Source organism: Canis aureus, chromosome 9 (genome assembly GCF_053574225.1).
Source record: "Canis aureus isolate CA01 chromosome 9, VMU_Caureus_v.1.0, whole genome shotgun sequence".
Classification (NCBI taxonomy): Eukaryota; Metazoa; Chordata; class Mammalia; order Carnivora; family Canidae; genus Canis; species Canis aureus.
The window spans coordinates 12,103,516-12,123,558 of NC_135619.1; the positions used below are offsets into that span (position 1 = coordinate 12,103,516).

Below are 20,043 nucleotides of genomic sequence, written 5' to 3' on the forward strand. Positions count from 1 at the left end.
AATATTTAATACAATTTTAGTGTAGGTTTCCCTATTTGAGTTTGTTGTTATGCCAGCACCATTCAGCACCATTCCTATTATCTACATCTTACTTAGATAACATGGAAGTCTCCTAGTCATACTCACTTATGTTTGCTTTATCATACATGAGCACACATACACATGCATACATACACATCATTCAAAAAGTGGAGGTATTGAATAGGTAGCTAGTCTGGATGAATCACGTTAGTAGTCACTGGTTTCCCCTTTCATTCCCATGTAACATAAAAGAAGACAACAAAGAAAGCCCAATATCAAAACAAATTGGCAGAAGAAGAACTTCACAATAGTTTTTAAAGCCACACACAAAAAAGAATGCTTTAAAGCCCATGGCAGTCTTTGCTCTATTGGCAAGAAACTGAAGTGACCCCATTTTTACCATCAATCTAATTGAGTGATCACCTCCCCTATGAAGCCTTCCAGTCTCTCTGAGGCAAAACCAGAAGCTCCTCTTCTGACTTCCCATAGAAATGTTGGTGTGCATTTATCAGAACCCTTATGATATTGTGTGGTTAGTTTTGGTTTATTGCTTCATTCAGCAGACTTGAGTATTTTAAAGATTTGGAACTTTACCTTAGTGGTCTCTGATAGCAAGAATAGCCATGCATTTAGTCAATACTCAGTAAATATCTTTGAACAAATGAGTAACTGAGTGACACTATCACAGTAAATAGAATATACCCTTTCAAAGCATAAGAGTTCAAACAACAATGAAGACATCGGCATCAGAAATAATCACAAATCCCGCATTCCTTCTTATGCTAACAGTGCTAGAATCCTGTTCATTTTGTACCCATGCAGGCCCTGAACAGTTTAAATGATTTGCTCAGATTTATACAGCATGATACTGAAAAATCAGACAAATATTTTCTGAGTTTTTGCATCGTCCAACACTGTCACTTGAAAGACCATGAGTGAACCTAATTATTTGCCTTTCACACTTAAATAATTATGAAAATTATGTTGCATTTCACCTGAACCATTGCCTTACTTCATTACATACTTTAGAGCTGTAAAAAAAAATGTTTTTCATTCTGCACCCTCACTTTTAAGCCTCAAGGTTCTTACTCTTGGAAATAGATTTTCTCCTGTCTGCTTTAGGGCATCTTTGAAACATTTCCAGATCTCATTTCACCTTAAAAGTCCTCTTCCTTTTTCAATACCTGTGCTTGAATCCCCTTAAAGTTACACACACACACAAACACACACACACACACACACACACACACACACACTCCAATTCAAGGGCAGGTAAGTTAACACTGCTTGGGAGGATTTCTTTCCCATGCTTTGGTCCCAAACAAGCACATGTAATATTGGGTGACCTTTTGCTCCAGACTATTCAACCTATTATATAGTGGCTTCCTTCTCTTAGGCGTAGCAAAGAGTTCAGGCCTCAAATCTTTGAAGTGGAGCATCAGAAATTTACCATATGAACAATGAACAATCCCACAGATCTTTGGGGCCAGAGAATCAATAGTGTTGACAGTACCGTTGCTCTTACCCCAAAATTATCTTCCTCCCACTTAAGCTTTCCAAAAAGACTTTAGTTATAGAAGGCCATTCAAGTGCCATGTTTGAAGAAATGAAGATAAATAGGGATACAAATGTGGTCCTAGTAAGGAAGATAATGTAAACAAACTCATCCTTATGAATATAACCAATCATTACTTTGACTATACACTTATTTATTTGGTTTCTTAGTGAGAATATTTGTATAATTCTCTTGTACAGGTGATAAAATCAGTTCATGAAACACCATTCCCGGGACTGGGGAAATGTTTCAGGGCAAATATATACAATTGTGCTTTTTGATCTAAAAGAAATGCAGTGTGTGTGTGTGTGTGTGTGTGTGTGTGTGTGTGTGTGCTCTGCAAACTAAATGCATGATTTTGAGTTATTGCAAGGGGAAATATATTATTTCTGTATGTCTTTCCCACCTACATACTACAAAATCACTGCATAGATGTCAGTTCAAAGTCATAATAATTTAACTATGTGGAAGGAGATATGAAGAAAAGTGAATACTGAAATTTGTCTTACACATCGGTGCTTTAAAACATCGATTTATAGTAAATTTCTAGCAAAACCAGCCTTAAGTAAACAGAGATTAATTTTGAGTTAAAGTACCTCATTCATTCAGCTCCTGGCAAAGACAATTCGTAAAATGAGAAATCTAGAACATATAATCCTATACATCTAGGATTCCATGGAAAGCATTAATGATTATTCAGTGTCTTGCCCCAAACAAAACACTGTCATAATAACATAGGAGGAAAACAAGTTAATGTAACATTGTGAATGACATTGCCATTGTAATACTTGACTTTTATTTTTGATATTCACTTATTCTGGCTGTTTATAAAAACACTATAAGAAGAAAAAAAATGAAAAACAAAACCTTAATGGATAACTAAAGAGCTTTGTGTGTTAAATTCAATTCAGATTTAATTTGTGAACAGAAATCTTTTAATGTGTATTTGTGTAAGGATATGTGATCTGGTCACAAACGATGAATGGCCTGGGATGTAAGAACCAGCTGTGAGTTTTAAAACTACAACTTAGAGACTTATAATGCCTTAAATTTATCACTGTCTACAATTTTATAATAGTATCATAATCTACTTTAATAACAGCACATGCTTTTTATTATTTTGTGAATTCTCAACTCCCTTCACCAAGGAAATCAGATTTCAGAAGTCCTCACACAGTCAAAACCCTCCAACATGAAATTTATAATCAAAGATTCAGCCCAGAAACACATCTAAATTCTGTTCAAGTATCTCTCTCTCTCTCATAAATGTTCTCACATATCAAATCACTGTATTCATCCCTATGTATTATTTCTGTTATAAAAATATCAGTGTGCTTTTGGAAAGGTTTTTACTCTTACAAAATTATTGAGATGTCTATCTGAAAATCGGTGGTACGTTTGGTGACATAATTACTCTAATTCTCAAAAGCCAGGCATTCATAAATGTGGAGCTATGTCTTTTCCTGGTGGTAAAGTTCAGGATTTGCTAATTGGTACAATCAGAGAGCAATAGTTTCAAGGCTGCTGCAGCAGTATGCTTACCTAAATTGATGCACAAGCTAGGTCCATGGCGAGAAGCACTCATTTACCCATAAAAACTGAGAAATTATATTGCCCAGTAATCAACTTGCGTAGGCAGCTGTTCATAGATGTGTCTCTGATCCACGCACTAAAAAGCAGAGCCATGTAGTGTCTTATTTCTTCACCCTCCAAAGGAAAAGTCAGAAAACAAATCACAGAGAAGGGACTCAGAAAACACAAGAGCTGTATCTTCAGCCCACATAAGCTTATTATATGGTTGTACAGTTATAAGAATTATATCAGTAAAGCACCTAAATAGACATTTCACTTGAGAGTAAAGAAATATAGAGTCTTATAATAAAAATAAAGACTTTGAAAGCCAGTGTTAGTTTTCTGTTTCCAAGTTCATGAGAGAGATTATAAATAGCATGTACTTTTTAACATGCACAGTCTATAGCTTTCAAAAATAATATTATATAGAGGATACAATACATTTATTTAGTTATTGCTTACAGCAGGATAAATATCTGTCATTTTATCCATATTTCTACCCATAAATAGAAGCTATGGTAGCCCCCTCCCTTTCACTGTACTTCTATTATTAAAGATTTTGTAAGGCTACCATTGCTATATTTACATATGTACAACTTGAGGTGCATAGGAAAAAGCAAGTAATCAAGAACTTCAATTTGGTGTCTTAAGAATTGTCCTCTATTCTTATTATCCTGCGATTGCGTTCAGAGCTTGAGAATTTAAAATGGGAAAAAAAAACCCTCATATAGCAATCACCATTTTTTCTTGTAATCAAGTCCATACTTCTTTTTATATTCTTTCACTGGATTGCTTTTCTCTGTTTATTGTTGTTGCTAAACAAGGTGAAAGTTTAGGTGACATTTTTCAGTGATGATTTCTTTTGCAGTAACAAAATCTTAAATGCAGTCTCTCTTTTCCTCCTGCTATATGCTATCAAATTCATCTTTGTATGGAAGGCACAAACTAAAATGAGTAAATTGCCCTTAGTAGGTAGTACTCTTTTCCAGACACTAGGAAGTAAATTGTCAAAGAGTTACACAGGGTTTTAGCTGCATGATTCCCATTGACTTTAATGGGAGTTGCAAGGAAAACACCCCATGCAAAGCTTAGAAAAGTAGGGGTTAGTTTTCTTTATGATCTCCACTGTATTTTGTACCCTCCAGCCTTGAACGTTCTCTTTTCACATTCCTCTGTTCTCCCTTTTGTGTCTTACCCTTAAAAGGATATAAATCTAAGGTCATTTCATTTAGTCATCTGCGTACATAGCTACTCAACATACTCCACCCCTAATACCATTTCTAAGTTTCACAGTTAAACACATCTCTTTTATCAAGCCCCCAACTCCAAACCATTCAACGTCCGGTTCATATGTATAGCTAGAAAAAAAAATACGTTTTTCATATTTTAGGATTATTGTCATATTAACAGGGTATTTTTGAAATTTGTACTGTATTTCAAATGATATCAAATTGCCTAAGTTATATTCTTTCCTACTTCTTAAAAAATGCCTATTAGTGTTGTCACTTTCACTATTATTTACTTTTTAAGTAGTTTTAGTATTTCCTGAAAGTTCCCCTAAAGTGCAAATACATAAGCTACTGGGAAATGCACCAGGCATTGCAGGGCAGTTCTCACAGCGACTTAAGTAGCAGTTAGCTAAAGTGTTTCATAGGACAACTAGTGAACAACATAATAGATACCATGATGTGAGATACTGGCAGAATGGGTATAAGTTTCTATCACGTCTGGGGAATGAAGGACACTCTTGTCTGTGTGATAGAGAAAGCAGTACCACAATTGCCTGATGTCACTCTTATATAATACACTGCAACACACACACACACACACACACACACACATACACACCCTATGGGATTGTTCTAATTCTCTAGCAAGTTTTGATTGTGGAGAGAGCCAAACTAGGCTAGCTTTGAGCTAGATTTTTATGAGTGTTTGATTCTGTATAGAATGCACAAAAGGCCCAATCTTCGTGCCTACCACTTTTTTCATTACTGTGGCATTAATTACAAAGTAAGATGCCAAGTAATTGGCAAGGGGAACACTACTTGGTTATTTATCAGATACCTTTATCCTATGCCCCTGGCTTCTCTCCTTTACTGCACTTTTATAATAGATTACCAGAGTAGTAATGTAAAGAGTAAGGGTCTTTCCTTTGCACATTTATTAACCCAACTTACCTTGAATTCTTTGTGTCTTATTTCAAATCCCGACAGTAAGAAAGGATTTGCACGTAGCGACATATTAATCAACACACAACACACAAACACATAAACTCTAAAACAAAGCAAAGAGTATGTTCTGCTAAAAGCAAATGGTTTACTACCGAAAATCTTCCCAGTTCATTCTTGCACCTATGGATTCATTATTTCTATGAAACACTGTGGGAGTGTGCCATAAAATACCAGACAAACAGAGCAAGCATCCTGCAATCTTCTCAACACGCAGGATACCTCAAAAACATACAAGAACACACTTTTCTCAATTTGTTGTCTTATTTGTCCCCAGTTATTATTATCAATTACTACTGTTCTGTCTCTGTGTTGATCATGACAAAAGATATGTTTTTCATAAAATAACACGTTAGGACATAACGAGAACCTTGGTTCCCATCTTTCCCGTTGCCGAATAGCACGTCTCGTGCTGTACAGGCGCAGTTGGCTGTCCAAGGACCCTGATGCCAAATTGCGGAGGATATTCTTGTCGCAGTGACAAATTGCTTGCTGGTGGGCTGTGCAGAGTGTTGTTCTGGCAGCATCAGAGTTGTCTACGTGTCTGTCACTTGGTTAGGCTGCTTCAATGCTAGGTGATTTCATCCCCACCCCCACCCCCTCTCCTTTTTCTTCAATGCGGTTTTTCAGACTTACCTTTGCTTCCCAGTGAGTGGGGGCTTTAACTTTCACTTGACAATGAGCCTATGGAAATGCCTCCCAAGCTCTCCGTACAGGTATCTGTAGGGTGAAAGAAGGATTTTTTTCACTGTGCCATACTTGTTTTCCATACAAACCTACAGGCTGCCATTACAGCCACCCACATCCCTGTTGGCAACGCACTTATGCAGTGAGCGCCTTAATGAATCCAGACAAAACTGCACAGCATTCCTGACACACAAGAAAATCATGCATTTTAATGGTATTGCGGGGTAATTTATTTCTTCAGTCTGTAAAATGTTGATGGTCAATGTTATTTGATAACATTTCAGCAGAGAAATTATTTTGCTTTTGATTTGAGGCTTGTCTTTAAAACTAAAAAGATTTCTTTTATACATTCCTTATATTAAGTATATTTCTTCAGTGAGGATCTGCTTTTTTGAAAAAAGCAGAAATGTAAACGAGTAGACAATATTCAGTAAACAAATTAGCTTGTAAACATACTGCAGGCAATACCAAGTGTCTGTTGACTACCTATGAAGGTATATAATTTAATGCCTCCAGATAATTTGTGGGTAAAGTCTAACCAGTTGACATTTTGAGATAAATAATAAATAATACTCCTATTTCATTACTGAGTTTATAATTAAGTATAAACGTAAAGGCATTAAAAAACTATAGCTACAGGAGATACAGTATTGTGAAATTGTTTTGTGAAACTGAAAAGGATAATGTAATGATGTAGGCGGCCTTTTTTATTCTATGGAATGACAGTAGATTTTTTCCATGGAACATATTCTGCAGCACTGGGGTATTATTTAAGACTTGATGATGTATAAAAGAAGCTAATGGGTTTTTCACAAAGGATAATATACAATGAAATAATTCTAAAAGGAAATGAACAGGCTTTTAATCTTGTGGGAAAAAATGTTTGTTTTTGCTCTTCTCATATATAAATGTATTTGTTAGTTTTATTGTTAAAACTGTAGCCTTGAATCAAGTAGACTATAACATTCTTCTAAATACTTTAATATAGAGATATTAGATAAGATTTGTTTTTAAAGAAATAGATAAAAGTGCAGCTATATCAAAGATTTCACTTACATTAATTAGAAATAGTAATAATAAAGCTGCAAGCAGTCAAGCTTGGAGAAAGACTAAAATATATCTTAAGCTTCAACCCTCAGGACCCATAGGTAAAATTTTCAGTGCAAAGTGATGTTTAAATTAACTTGTTTTTATCAAGACTGTTGATGGGACTTAAGTCAGCCCTCTGCTCTACATGGGTATTTCCAAACTAAACTTATCAAATTATTTTTTCCAGACACGTCTGTGTTTTACTTTATTCTCTAAAACCTGGCAGCACAAATGTTCTAGCCTTTATCACTTAGAAGCATCCAGTATGAGGCTATTGATCCTAAAATTACTAGGGTTTTCTAAGCAGGCTGCTTGTTGGTTCTGCACTGTTGTCACTGAAGTGGTTAAAGCTTTGTTTGTTTGTTTTGTTCTGAATGGCTCTTAATGGATTAAGCTTTAGGCTTTCACCAAAGCAGTAACTGATTGTAAAAGTAGCAAGGAATAAACTAACCACAGGGTGTGTGTGTGTGTGTGTGTGTGTGTGCATGTGTGTGCTGCCAGAGCAGAGTAAGTTATGATGTTTACATTCTAAAGCTAGTAAAAATATGTTAAATAAAATATTTCTTACTATATATCTTTAATAAGTCTATCCAATGTAAATTGCCATGAATTAGATTAGCCAATACCTACAAAGGATTATCTCTATTTAGTGGAGTAATTGAATTAAACTATATAATGACCCATAGCCCTTGAGATAGATATTAATTACAAATGCAAGATTGCATTTTACTATGAAATCAACATGCCATTGTGTTTTGATCCTAGAACAGCTTTTCGTAATTTTACCAATAATATTCAAAGTGATGATTCCAAGTTATATAAACCTTTAAAGCTATTACTAGAACCTTAAGTAATATATGCACTTGTCTTCATAATATTATGCTGTGGTTCTGGACTTGTATAATTAGGTTTCAGCTTGAGTGTGATATTAAGTAGAGGATTAATAACTTGATGAGTAAAGAAACACCCATTTTTGGAGAAACAGATGGAAATGCATGAACTTATATGACTATTTTATACAGTGCTAGCTCCTCTCTAAGACAAGGACCTCATTCAAGGTCTCATTATCAATGCATGGTGATTCAAAGAGCTAAATACTCAACTCAAAAATGAAATTACATTACACAACTCTTTCAACGGGTGTGATAGACAAAGCACTACAGATTACGTTCAAGTTACCCCTCCAGTTCTCCAGGAATGACATCCACTGTCACTCTTGAGTAACTCCTAGCCATTAGCTAATAGAGGGTGACTCCATCTGGCAGAGCATGACTACCTGCTCTTGGATTTGCTGGGCAATATTTTTTTTTCTAATGAGCAAATCATGAAAATCTCGAAGAAATGGACTAAAATAAAATGGCCTCTGCTCCAGTTTCAAATAACCCAAGATTCATTAGTCAAAGTCTACAAAGATGACAGTCCTTTGGCAAATTTTCAACATGGCTGTTCCAGAGAGATGCAACACTGCATCTGGGTGTCATACTTGGAATATTGCATTTTGGAAGAATACCATGTTCGAAAGAATGAAGATACCTTAAATATGGAATTAAAAGCCCTCCATTATACCACTAGATTCTCTTGAACATGAATAGTGTATTTCATACTTGCACATATAAGTGCAAATGAATAGTTTGTTTTACCTCTTAGAACATTAGCTAATTCACTCAATCTCATATATAAGAGAACAGTAAAAAGTTCTCTTTCTCATATCAGGCACAAAAGATCTGAAATCTTGGAGGAAGTCTCTAATTCCCATCTCATACTTATAATAAGGGCAATGAATTGAACTGAATTGAAAGGGGGGTTATATTAAAGCAAATGCATAAGCTTCAAAATGAGAGTGCATTTATTGTATAGAGAGAACCATCGATTCTGCTATAATGCTGGTGTAGTCTTTGTAATTTTCAAAATTCCATTCAAAGTGCTGATATTCTGATGACAGAACTAACTGCCACTGTAACTCCAGAGCCTAGCATTAAGAGAAGGGATTTCAATGAGTGCAATAAAAAAGAAGGCAATTTTTCCCCCTTGCATGTAATGTTCTAAAATTAAGGTAGGCAAAGTGTTATAAAACCTGGATGAATACTGTTAGTGAACGACTAATTTGCTAATTGTATGACACCCAAAAGCCAAATGCACTTAATATTTATATAAGAAAAGATGATGCATTTATAAAAAGCAAGGCTGCTGTGTCATGATCCTTTCTCAAAGCCTTGTACCAAAATAATGAGAGTGGGGGTTATAAAGGAGAGGGGTTTTCTCCCTCTCTTTCCTTTTTAAGATCAGGGATACCTCTACTTGACCTAATGCACCTTTAGGTATTAGGAAATACCTTGTCACGAGGAAAACAAAAAGGTTTGTCTACAGAGGCTATAGGGCCTCTCTTTGGTTGTGCCTATTTTTCTTACCACATTTTGCAATATTCCTTCCTTCCACTTTCTCCATTACTGATTCCTCTTCCCTACTCACACTGCCCTGGTCCATACCCTCTGGCATTAACCCTCCTCCAGTTTCCTAAGTCTTCTCTTATTCTTTTGTCATAGACAGAAGAGGAGGGGCACTGCAGAATGACATGGCCCAGGACACACCCCTAATCTTCTTCCCTGTTTACACCACCACCTACAAATGAGGAGGAAACTTTCCAGAGTTTGAATGAAAAGCTTTGGCCTCTCCTATAGACAGGGATGCACGATGCGGAAATAGTATTTGTTAACCAGAATGAACCATCAAAAAGATCACACACGACAGGGTGGCTTTGAAACTCTTGAGGAATTTCGGCCATACCACGTTAACTAAATGGGAAGCCAATAAATCAAGTGAACTTTCCTGACCCCCAGACATCCAAAAACTCAAGTTTATACAGAACTTTAAAAATTGGGTTATGAGGACTTTTTTTTTTTTTTTTTTTAATTTCGTGAGAATGAAAGAGTTGTTGACACACTGGCAATACTTCATCTGAGAGAAAAAAAAAACGTCTGCACTTTGGAAAAAAAGCAAAAAAAAAATCAAGAACTGATTGTCAATAAGTTGATTTCAACAGTATTTGGATTTTAGATATTACATTTAAAAGCTGAAGCACAACCTTAAAGTATGTAAAAAAAAAAAATATAACTCCCCAGGTTTTCATTGCATTCTTACTCAGAGTAGAAAAAAGAACATGATTAGAAGATACAGAAGGATTAGGTTAAAAACTGGAAGTACCGTCCAAGTCTAATATACTAGTAATCCTATACAATATAGTTCCTATAAGAGCATGAGTAAAGGGGAAAGTTTTATAAAATGTACCTGATTTTCAGATCATAGAAATGATGTGTACAAATAGGTTTAAGTATCTTGAAAAAATACCCTGTGCGGTAAGAACCTTCTTTTACTAATTTGAACTGTGCAATATGGCAGGAAGGAATTTCAAAGGAGATATTTACATATATATTTGAATGTTTACTGCCAGCTTTGCCTTCTCATTTTATCCTCAGCATTTTGAATGAAAACGCTTATGTGCCTCCAAAGGTTCTAAGGGCTTGCTCCTTTCTATCTATGTGTATTCAGAATGTTTGAGGTACTAGAAATATATCAGCATTTCCACATATCTCAGAGGTAATATTACTTTGCATTTGTCAGTATGTGGGTATGTGTATACCCCTTACTGAATGATTATAATCTGCCATCATTTCACTGAGAGTACATTTTTATTGTAAATTTTAATAGAGGGTAGACTTTAGTTACAATAATCTAGGAGATAGGCAGACAACAAAGAGATCATATGGCTGGATATAGGCATGAATACAGATAGTGATAGAACTTCAGTAGAAGTGAAAGGGATCCATTTTGGCATAGAATTATTTTCTGCCCTTACGTGAGTATCCATCCTCATTTCCCTTTTAGATCAAGTGCATGTAATAATTGTTATCTATTTGTTAACAGATAAACTATGAAAAATCATAGTTTTCCTTGGTTACAAGGGACTTACACACAAACTTTTAGTAAAAATGGAAGGTGAAAATTTCCTCAAGAAGCAGGAAATTGCCAAGGGATATAATAATATAAATGTCCCATGAGGGCCCAGACCCCAAGTTGTGAATTCCTTCAGAAGAAAGTTTCAATCACATCTGTATCTCTTAAATCCTTCACTACTTCTAAAACAATTCCAGTGGTACCCAGAGTATTGCTCAGCACCAGAAGTGTTTAGCAGGATGGCTGCTGACTGACTCACTGTTCATTAAAGAAAAATTGTATCCAGCCCAGGTTTCATTGTTACCAATTCCATTACATTTTCCTTGAAGGGTAGTAATGTCTCTCTTTTTGGGAGACTCCCAATTCATCCTGAGTTATTACATGCACGTGCATGCATGCGCATGTGCGTACACACATACACAGCCATTTAAACTCTAATTCCAAAAATACATGCTGAGTCTTCTCCCAATACTACACATCCACTCTAACTCCCACACCCTGCCCTCCCACCTTTTTCCAGAAGAAATGCAAAGAATAATAGAAACATACTTTGAAATCAAACCAAAAAAAAAAAAAAAGATATTATAGCCCCTTAGAAGAAATCACTATCATAGATGGAAATGAGACTAGTGCCAATGAATGATGGTAGTGGTCAGATGATTTCTTTTTGCTAGACAATACCGCTCACATGAAAAATCGACTGGGGTTGAACCATAGAAAAACTAGCAGAGCACCATATTCAAAGCACCTACTATGTGTCAGGCACCAAACATACATTAATCAAGATAAAGAACTGTACAAAGACTGAGAGCAGATTTTATTTTATCTAACCTTCTTTATAAATTGCTTTAATCCATTTAAAGTTAAAACATCTCTAATAAAAGGATGCTAGGCATTTTGTACTATTCAATTTTGATAATGTACTTAGAAAAGAATGCCTGGCACAGAGTAGAAACTTAAATATTTGTTGAATGAGTGAATGGTTATACGTACTTTTCAAAGGCAAAATAAATCATCTGCCACTTCTAATGTATTTGGAAAGACATCAATAAATGGCTATTGTAAGGAAGATTGCAGATGCTAGTTAAGATAATCTAACTGTGTAGTAGTTTATTTATTCTACCATAGAATTTCTGTTCAGAACCCCTGGGGAAAAGTTTTGTTGTGATTACTTCTAGGCTGGCAGTCAGTGACTCTACTCCAGAACAAAATCTCAAACCAAACCCATGTCCTTTCTTCATGTCCCTGCCATTTAACCATCCAGTTGTTAACACATTTTAAAATCTGACAGGTTATTTCACTTCCAAAATGATACTAAGAGTCACACATGTCAGAACTCTGCTTGATAAGTTGTGTTCGTTTCAAATGTGGTATGTGAGCACTGAATCCTCACTCTTTAAATCCTGCAAAGCGTATCAATAATTATGCCAAATCCATCCAACAGTTGATTGAGGTGTTTTCAGTCTGATATGGGTGTCAAAAGGGAACATTAACTTTATTCAGATCTTTGCCTGATATGTTGAATGGAAAAAAAAAAGTCCATTCATACATCACAGATTCAACCCTAATACTGGAAATTAGGAAATGGTATCTCTGATTCTGCACACATTTTCTCTGTGGTTACGGAGGTGACTTTGCCACCTGGCACCCTATCCCTCCTTATTATACCCAATTATATCTGTCATATGTAAAAGTTCTAAGAAGGATACAAATTTGTATAATTCTCAGGTGGTGCTTTACGAAGAAGTAGTTTTTTCAAACTCCAATTCCTAATCTATTTTGAAAAGAATAATGCTTCTTTAATTATGAAGTAAATTTTTAAAAGGATATCTACTATAATCTCTTTAGGCTTCTCCTGATTTAATCTCACATTTTCCTATTGTTGGAGGAGTGGCTGAACTCTAATCTGACAAAATCATTGGTGGGAACCCTTTACCTGGGGATCCCACATTTATTTGTGACACCCGCAGTTTGTAGCTGTATTTGTGCTGGAGCAGACAGAAATGACCAATGAAGAAAATAGGGGCAGCACAGTTTGTCTTTAAAGTGATGCCATGAGGCACCAAGGCAGTAACCCAGGAAGACTCAAGATATATATTTTTAACCGAATCAATGTAAACATGAAGTATAAATTGAGTAAAAGAGAATAATCTCTAATAAATAGCAGAGCAACATTGGAATGGAGAGTACCGCTCTATATATCAAGTTTCCTAAGGAAAAGTTTAAGAATGGTTAACCTTAATTTTATTTTTGATCATAGAGATCTTCAGTAGATATGTTACTGATTATATATCATACATAAATTCATCTTCAGCATAAACATATTTTTTCAAATGCTTCTTCTTGGCAACACAAGTGAGAACAATTATTCTGTAATTGTATATATTTCTATTCTAGAATTCTTCCCCTAGAAAGCTTTTAAGATCCTCTAGCCGTGGATGACAGTGGCCCGAGGTTAGAATCCAAACATAAATTTGTCGTCATCTTTTAATTTTGTGGCCTTCAGCTTTTGACCCAAAGAGGTGTTAGGAGTTCTCAGGGGCAGGAGTAAATGGAGCAAACACTTGTCTTTGGAGCCCAAGCCCTGACCTTAAAGATGTAAACCGAATTGCCTACTCCCAAGGATATTGTTATAGTCAGGTATGTGAAAATGAGCAATAGGATGTGAAAGAAAGAGAAAAAAGAGACAGACATGGGGGGGGGGAGGTAGGGAGGGTGGGTAAGGAAAGCACTTTAAAGATTTTGATGTGGCATAAGTACTTAGCGTATATTTTATATCTGTTTCATTTTATTTATTTTTTTTCTTTTTTACCATGGTCTGCTTTAAAAAACTGTAAAAGAGTTAGGCTTCTGACTTTTAATGAATTGCTGTGAAATTTGGTTACATACATTACTCCAACCCTGGGGGGGGGGCGGGGGAAACAATTATAGTTCATTATATGCATCTCAAGTTGTTTATTTCTTAGGATGCACAAGGATAGTTTAAGGACTTGTTTCTGCCAAGAGCTTTTCTCCCCCCCCCCCAAATAATTTCACAACAGAGTAAAAACACATGGACTTTATATAAAATAAAAATAGAAGTGATATAAGGGTTGTATTTTTATAGCTGTATTTGAGTACATTTCAAATGAATGTTTGTTAAACAGGGGGAAAAATCAGACTGGCATTGTCGTGATTCTAAGCGAATTAGGTGAGGCAGGAACAGGAAGACTCTGAGTAGCTTGCATTTAATTAGCACTTACTGGTACAAAATAAATTAGACAGATTTGTCTTGTTTTATGAGCAAGATCCTGTTTTTCTATTTCATTTTCTTTGTGCTTTTGGTAAGGACGGATCTGGCGCTTTGGATACTAAATAGGCAACTAATTCAATTGGTGCTTTCTCCGAGGGTCTGCTTGCAAACCGGTGCCAGACTCACTGGTCCTTTGTGTCCTGCCCGCCCTGCATGTGTCTGGGCTCCCCTGGCCAGTCCGTTTTTTTGTCTCTGATGGTTAATAAGCTTTGAGCCTAGTAGTCAAATGTGGTGGGAACGGGGACAAGACGAGGGTCCTTAGTGAAGGTGTTTGTTGTTAAATAGAACAATTCAGCTGTCTCTTTAGAAAACTTGACAAAAGGAAATGCTCCCTGCTGAAAATTTTCTTAGCCTGTTGCACAAAAGATGAAGTTTGTTTAAGAAATTGCTGCTAAAGAAAGCGTCAACCCATTAAGGTAATTATATGGAACCTGTGCCGTATAACAGCTTAATTGATGTTAATGTTTGTCTAATTGGTGATTGGAAGAGTGCAAAGGACTAAAGGTCTTCCGAGCACTTTCAGTCACGGCTCTGAAAGGGGCTCTTCTGGTTTTCACAGTTATAACAATGCCTGCGCGTCTTTCTCAGATTACGCCTTGTTTTCAGCCCCTTACAGCATTCTGCTCCACTACTTAAAGCGTAAAATAAGGGTGAAGAGCCATTGTCTAATGCAGCCTTTTTCAAAGAGTGTTTCTGACAGGGATTGTTCTAGGAATCAGGCAGGAGAGAAGGGAGTGTGAGAGGTGAAAGCCACTATCACCCACTTGTGTCACCTCCCCAATGAGCAGCAAGAGCCGCCTAATTGCTGCATCTGGTTTTTTTTTTTTCCTCCAAGCCTCCATTCTCTTAAACAAGATCCTTACACCGATGCCACATGTTCCTGTGGAATCTATCAAACAAAACAAAACAAAAAAACACCCCAACCTGGCTGACATTTTTAAAAATGGGCATGAAAAGAACCATTAAGAGAACATATATAACAATGAAGTGCATGCACAAAAATCTATGAAATTTTTCTTTTCTAAGATTTCACACAATAGTATCTATGGACATATATACAAATATAATTAGATAAAACAACACACGTGTGTCCCTAAACAAGTATATGTGACTCTTCTGTGCAAAGATGCAGGCATGACCATCACATGGATTCTTATGCATGCAGACACACGCGAATGTATAGATTTTGAAAGCTTGCATTTGGTTTCATATGAGAAAGCCATTTAACTGTATCATTCATCTTTATGGTTTTAAAAATAAAGTCAATTTTAAATACCATTGATCTGGGTTATAAAACTCAAATGTTTAAATATTTTGCATCCCAGGATAAACTGATTGAAGAGCCAAGATTTGTCTTTAAAAAAAAAAATCAGCTTACAACATTCACTCATACACACACAGAAACACACACACACACACACACACACATACACACACAAAATGCATTTAAAATCCCCCCATCTCTGAAAAGTTATAGTTCTCAAGCTTTTCAATTTTCATGTTTTACATTCCTATATTTAACAGATTGATATTTTCCTGTTTGTTCTCTTTAAGATTTCTTCTCTACATACAGAGTGTATTCATGTGCTATCTTAATGAGGAAATGACGAGTTTTTATCAACCTTATTAAACATACACCCAGAAGATATCCATTTTAATAAGGGGCCAATTACTAAGTGTGTCTTCAGTTAGAAAGAACTTAGCTTTTACCTTGTTCTTTGGCTCTCCATGTGTCTAATTAATTGAATCTTGAAATCGTTGGACTTTCAGCTTAAGAGAAGACTGTAGAAGGGAACTTAACAACACTGCCTATTCCTTTATGTCTAGAACGGGCTAAAAAAAAAAAAACACCTGTAATGCTAAAAGACTCAGGCTTTTGTCTGTTTCTAATATTACTTTTCTGCCTAATTGCCATCACTGCCACGTACATTAGGCCCTTTTTCAGCAGGGTTAAAACAGGGCCAGTGATGAATGGAAAACTGATTGTACTGCTGTCAAACTTGAATGTGAGGCTTATTCTAGAGATAGAAGTATGAGGAAAAGGACAGAGAATTGCACTTCATTAAAGCTCTACCAAGCTGATTGGAGTGGAGGAGGTAATTGAGATTTAAAGTGGCATTCCCATCACACTGTCCCTTTTTCAACTTAACAACTGTCATTCAAGCCACATAGGGCAACAATTGGCCAGATTTCCCAGCTCTTCTGAGTAATAAAACAGACACTCACCTTCTGGCTATTCGTTTTACTTACTTTGTTCTAATTTCCAATTCATGTGTCATTAGTGAACGAAGATTGACAAGAAATAGCTTTGACCTCACAGATTTGACCTTCAACCTCAGAGACCCAACTCTAGTCTGAACATAGGTTGGAATATGCTAAGAAACACCTTTCCTTTGCACAAGAATGAATGGCAGTTTTTTCATCATTGTACCACCCCCTGCTTGCCACTACATTTAGACTATGAGACATGTCAACTGCCTGTCACAATTACAATAGACACAGCAAACCAGAATTTTCCCCAAATCCAAGGGGAACTTCCTGAACAAAGAGTAAATTTTATTGCACAGATTTTGGAGACCTCCAATTTGTAGAGCCATAATGAATGCATCCCACAGACAAATAGGTAGTTGTTAATTATCCCAGCAATTTCTTTTTTTAATGTGCTAACAACACAGCATGCTAAGCCTTCATATCCTACACTGTTACCTGATGATCTCATCACATTTGAAAAGATGGTAGTCTGGGAAGAAGGCATTATTATAGCAAGTATGCATGACAATAAGTTACATGATTATAATTCCTTATTTTCATGATTTAATAAAAAGAAAGTGTGATATTTTGGAAACAGATGGATTTGGCTACACCTTTACTGAACCAATTGAAATAATTTACCTATAGTATCACTTAAAGATAAACATAATCTTTGTATTTCCCTTGACTGATTATCTGAAAGCTTGTATATACTAATTTTGTGTCATAAAAACATGCTGTGGATTAAAAAAAAATGTTGAAGGACAAGACCTATGACCTGTCTAAGAACCCTCAATAAATTTAAAAGTAAGTTATGCCTTTGATATAGTTTTGAATTAAAATTTGGACTCTGGAAATCTGTTATGTTTAGGAAACTGTTATGGTTCCTTCATACTGAGTAACAACCATTTGGATGATACTAGTATTATACCCCTAAATAAACAGAATAATGAAATACACCACTTTATTGTGCCAAGTGTTTGAAAAGTTGACTTTGTTTTCTTCATGATAAAACATTTTGAAAACACTGCCAGGTTACTGCTTTGACTTCATTTTAATGAAATGTGAAGTCATTTTCATTTTACCAGCAATAGTCATTCTTTTCTTCCGTTGTTTTTTTTTTTTTAAATCATGGGTATATGACTATAATGACTTTACTTTAATGGATGTTACAGTCATTTGGTTTTCCCTTGTAATATTCTTCTATTATAACATGGATTTGCATAACTCATTGTGCCTCACTATGTTTTCTGAATTTCTTACTTGTGTTACTAAAAAAGGAGAATACAATATATTTTCTTACAGGAGGAGGCATTAACTTTCATGAGAAATCACAATTGTTATCACATCATCCGTAAGTACTCTTAAAGCTACTATCTTCAGAGAACATTTAAATAAAACTCAAAGAACTGATTTCTTTTGAAGAAGGTGATTAGCATATAAATACAAAAGAATCATTTCAGAATAGGACACACTTCCAGAGTATGACATAGTAAAAGTTTACTAATAATTATAAAAATGTAAGGTATCTATTGTGAATAGAGCATTCTTTATTACACCTGTGTCACAATTATGTATGAAACATGCTTTCAGGGTACAACAGTAACAGATTTACCTTCCCTTTGCCCTGATGCAATAACCTCCCTGTTAAAACAGTTATCTTCAAGCCAAACAGTAAAGAAAACTCTGTATTTGGAATTTTACATTCTCACTGGTAGAGTTTTATGCCCTTACAGATCTGAGAAAGTCTGAACTTTATGGTTTTATCTCAGCCACACACTTGTGGTCACCAAAAGAAATAAATCTCAGACTGTTGGTAGCTTCTGTAGAGCTGTCTTTGATCCTACACCTGTGACAATTACCCTGTGTTAGTGAAGCTAACAAGAGTTAGGCCAGGGGTCAAGGGTCAGGGCACTGTCAAGAGGAAGTTATTCTTCAGTCCACTAAAACTCTTATCATTTTCATCTAATGTGATACCCACCTGTCACTCAGAGAATGTAGGCCATTGTTTTGAGCTAAATGCTGCACTTTCTGCCTCAAAGATAGCACATTTTATTACTTTTCTTATAATTACTATTTTCTATCATTAAAATTTGATCTTCAAAATAAATTCTACTGAATAAACATTTTTATACTAAAATAAAAACAAGAAACAATTTTAACAACAGCTTTCAGGTATTAATGTTTATTTGATTAACTCAGTAGTCATATGTGGTGAACGGAGTCAAAAAGTCAACCAGATGAATAATGAAATGAGTATCATTAGAGAAATAACAAATGACAGGACAGTTCAACAATGTCCGTGAGCCTAAATCAGTGTATGTTTACGTTAGGCACACTCATTCCCAATATTATAGACTAGTTCAATATCCAGCTAAGAAGTATGTTTCTAGAATATAACAAAGCATCTTCTGAGTAATGTTTTCATGATGGACTTTGGTGGAATTGATGTGTATACACAATAAGCTCTGCTTTTGCTATACTTGGAATAAAATGGCATTCCATTTAGAATGTGGTGTAGTAAAAGTCTCAGTTATCCTAGTAATAGGATATGCAAATTGCAATTACTTGTCATGAGATAACTTGCAAAGAAAATTGGGTGTCAAAGAGTCTTCCTTTAAAAAAAAAACTACTAAGGATCTCAAAGCATTAAAATAGTGAAATGTATTATTTAAGAGTCGTAAGGTTAAAAGTGAGTAAGTTGGGTTGTTTAGGTCTTCTCTTCATGTCAAGAATACTCAATCACAAAGAAGCATCATGCTATCCTTTGTCTCCAAAGAAATGTAAAGTAAATCTCTAGCATTTTCTTATGTCCCTTTTCTTCTGGTAACTCACATAATAACATAGTGGAATGGAAAGTTTTAGAGTGGAACTCAGGGATCATATACTTGAGCTTCACATCTGCTGTTGGCTAGTTGAATATCATGAGTCTCACTTTCCTTAGCTGTCAAATGGGAGCGAGATCTCATTATTCTCAACCCTTTGGATTTTTAATGGCTTAAAAACCTCTTTTTGCATCCTCAGTTACAGATAGAAACCTATCCCTATGCTCCCTAAAAAGTTTTATCTTCATTCATAAGAAGAAAATATATATTCCACCTTCATGGCATTGATCTTTCTGAGGACAGGGATGCTGCCTTCATTTTTTTCCCCAGGTACTGAGCTAAGTGTCTGTTAAATTAGTGAATAACGAATCATTCTTAGAGTGAATATACATCCTGCTATTTGCACTTCTTTTAATGTTTAACTATTAATAGGCCAATTCACTTTCAAAATTATCCAGGTTTGGATGACAAATTATATGGTATTCATCATTTCCTTCTGGAAATAGAAACTACTTATACCACCAGTGTTCTCAGGATCAGTTAATGTCCACTCAGTTCTCTTTTCTTTGC

General features: G+C 35.5%; 1 long non-coding RNA gene across 9 annotated transcripts in view; it reads right to left on the bottom strand.

Annotated features, from left to right (window-relative positions):
• The window catches only part of LOC144320397 (uncharacterized), a 315,384-nt gene extending 299,080 nt beyond the window's left edge, over positions 1-16,304 (bottom strand). For 3 of the 9 annotated variants that reach the window (XR_013385941.1, XR_013385939.1, XR_013385934.1), the window contains exons 1-2: positions 6,016-6,211; positions 3,119-3,283 (exon numbers count right to left, since the gene is read on the bottom strand). This is a non-coding gene — a long non-coding RNA (uncharacterized LOC144320397). Of the gene's footprint in view, positions 1-3,118; positions 3,284-6,015; positions 6,213-16,108 lie in introns of those variants that run through there. The other 6 variants (XR_013385937.1, XR_013385936.1, XR_013385938.1 and 3 more) reach the window with 4 other exon arrangements.
• Positions 16,305-20,043: the final 3,739 nt, after the last annotated feature.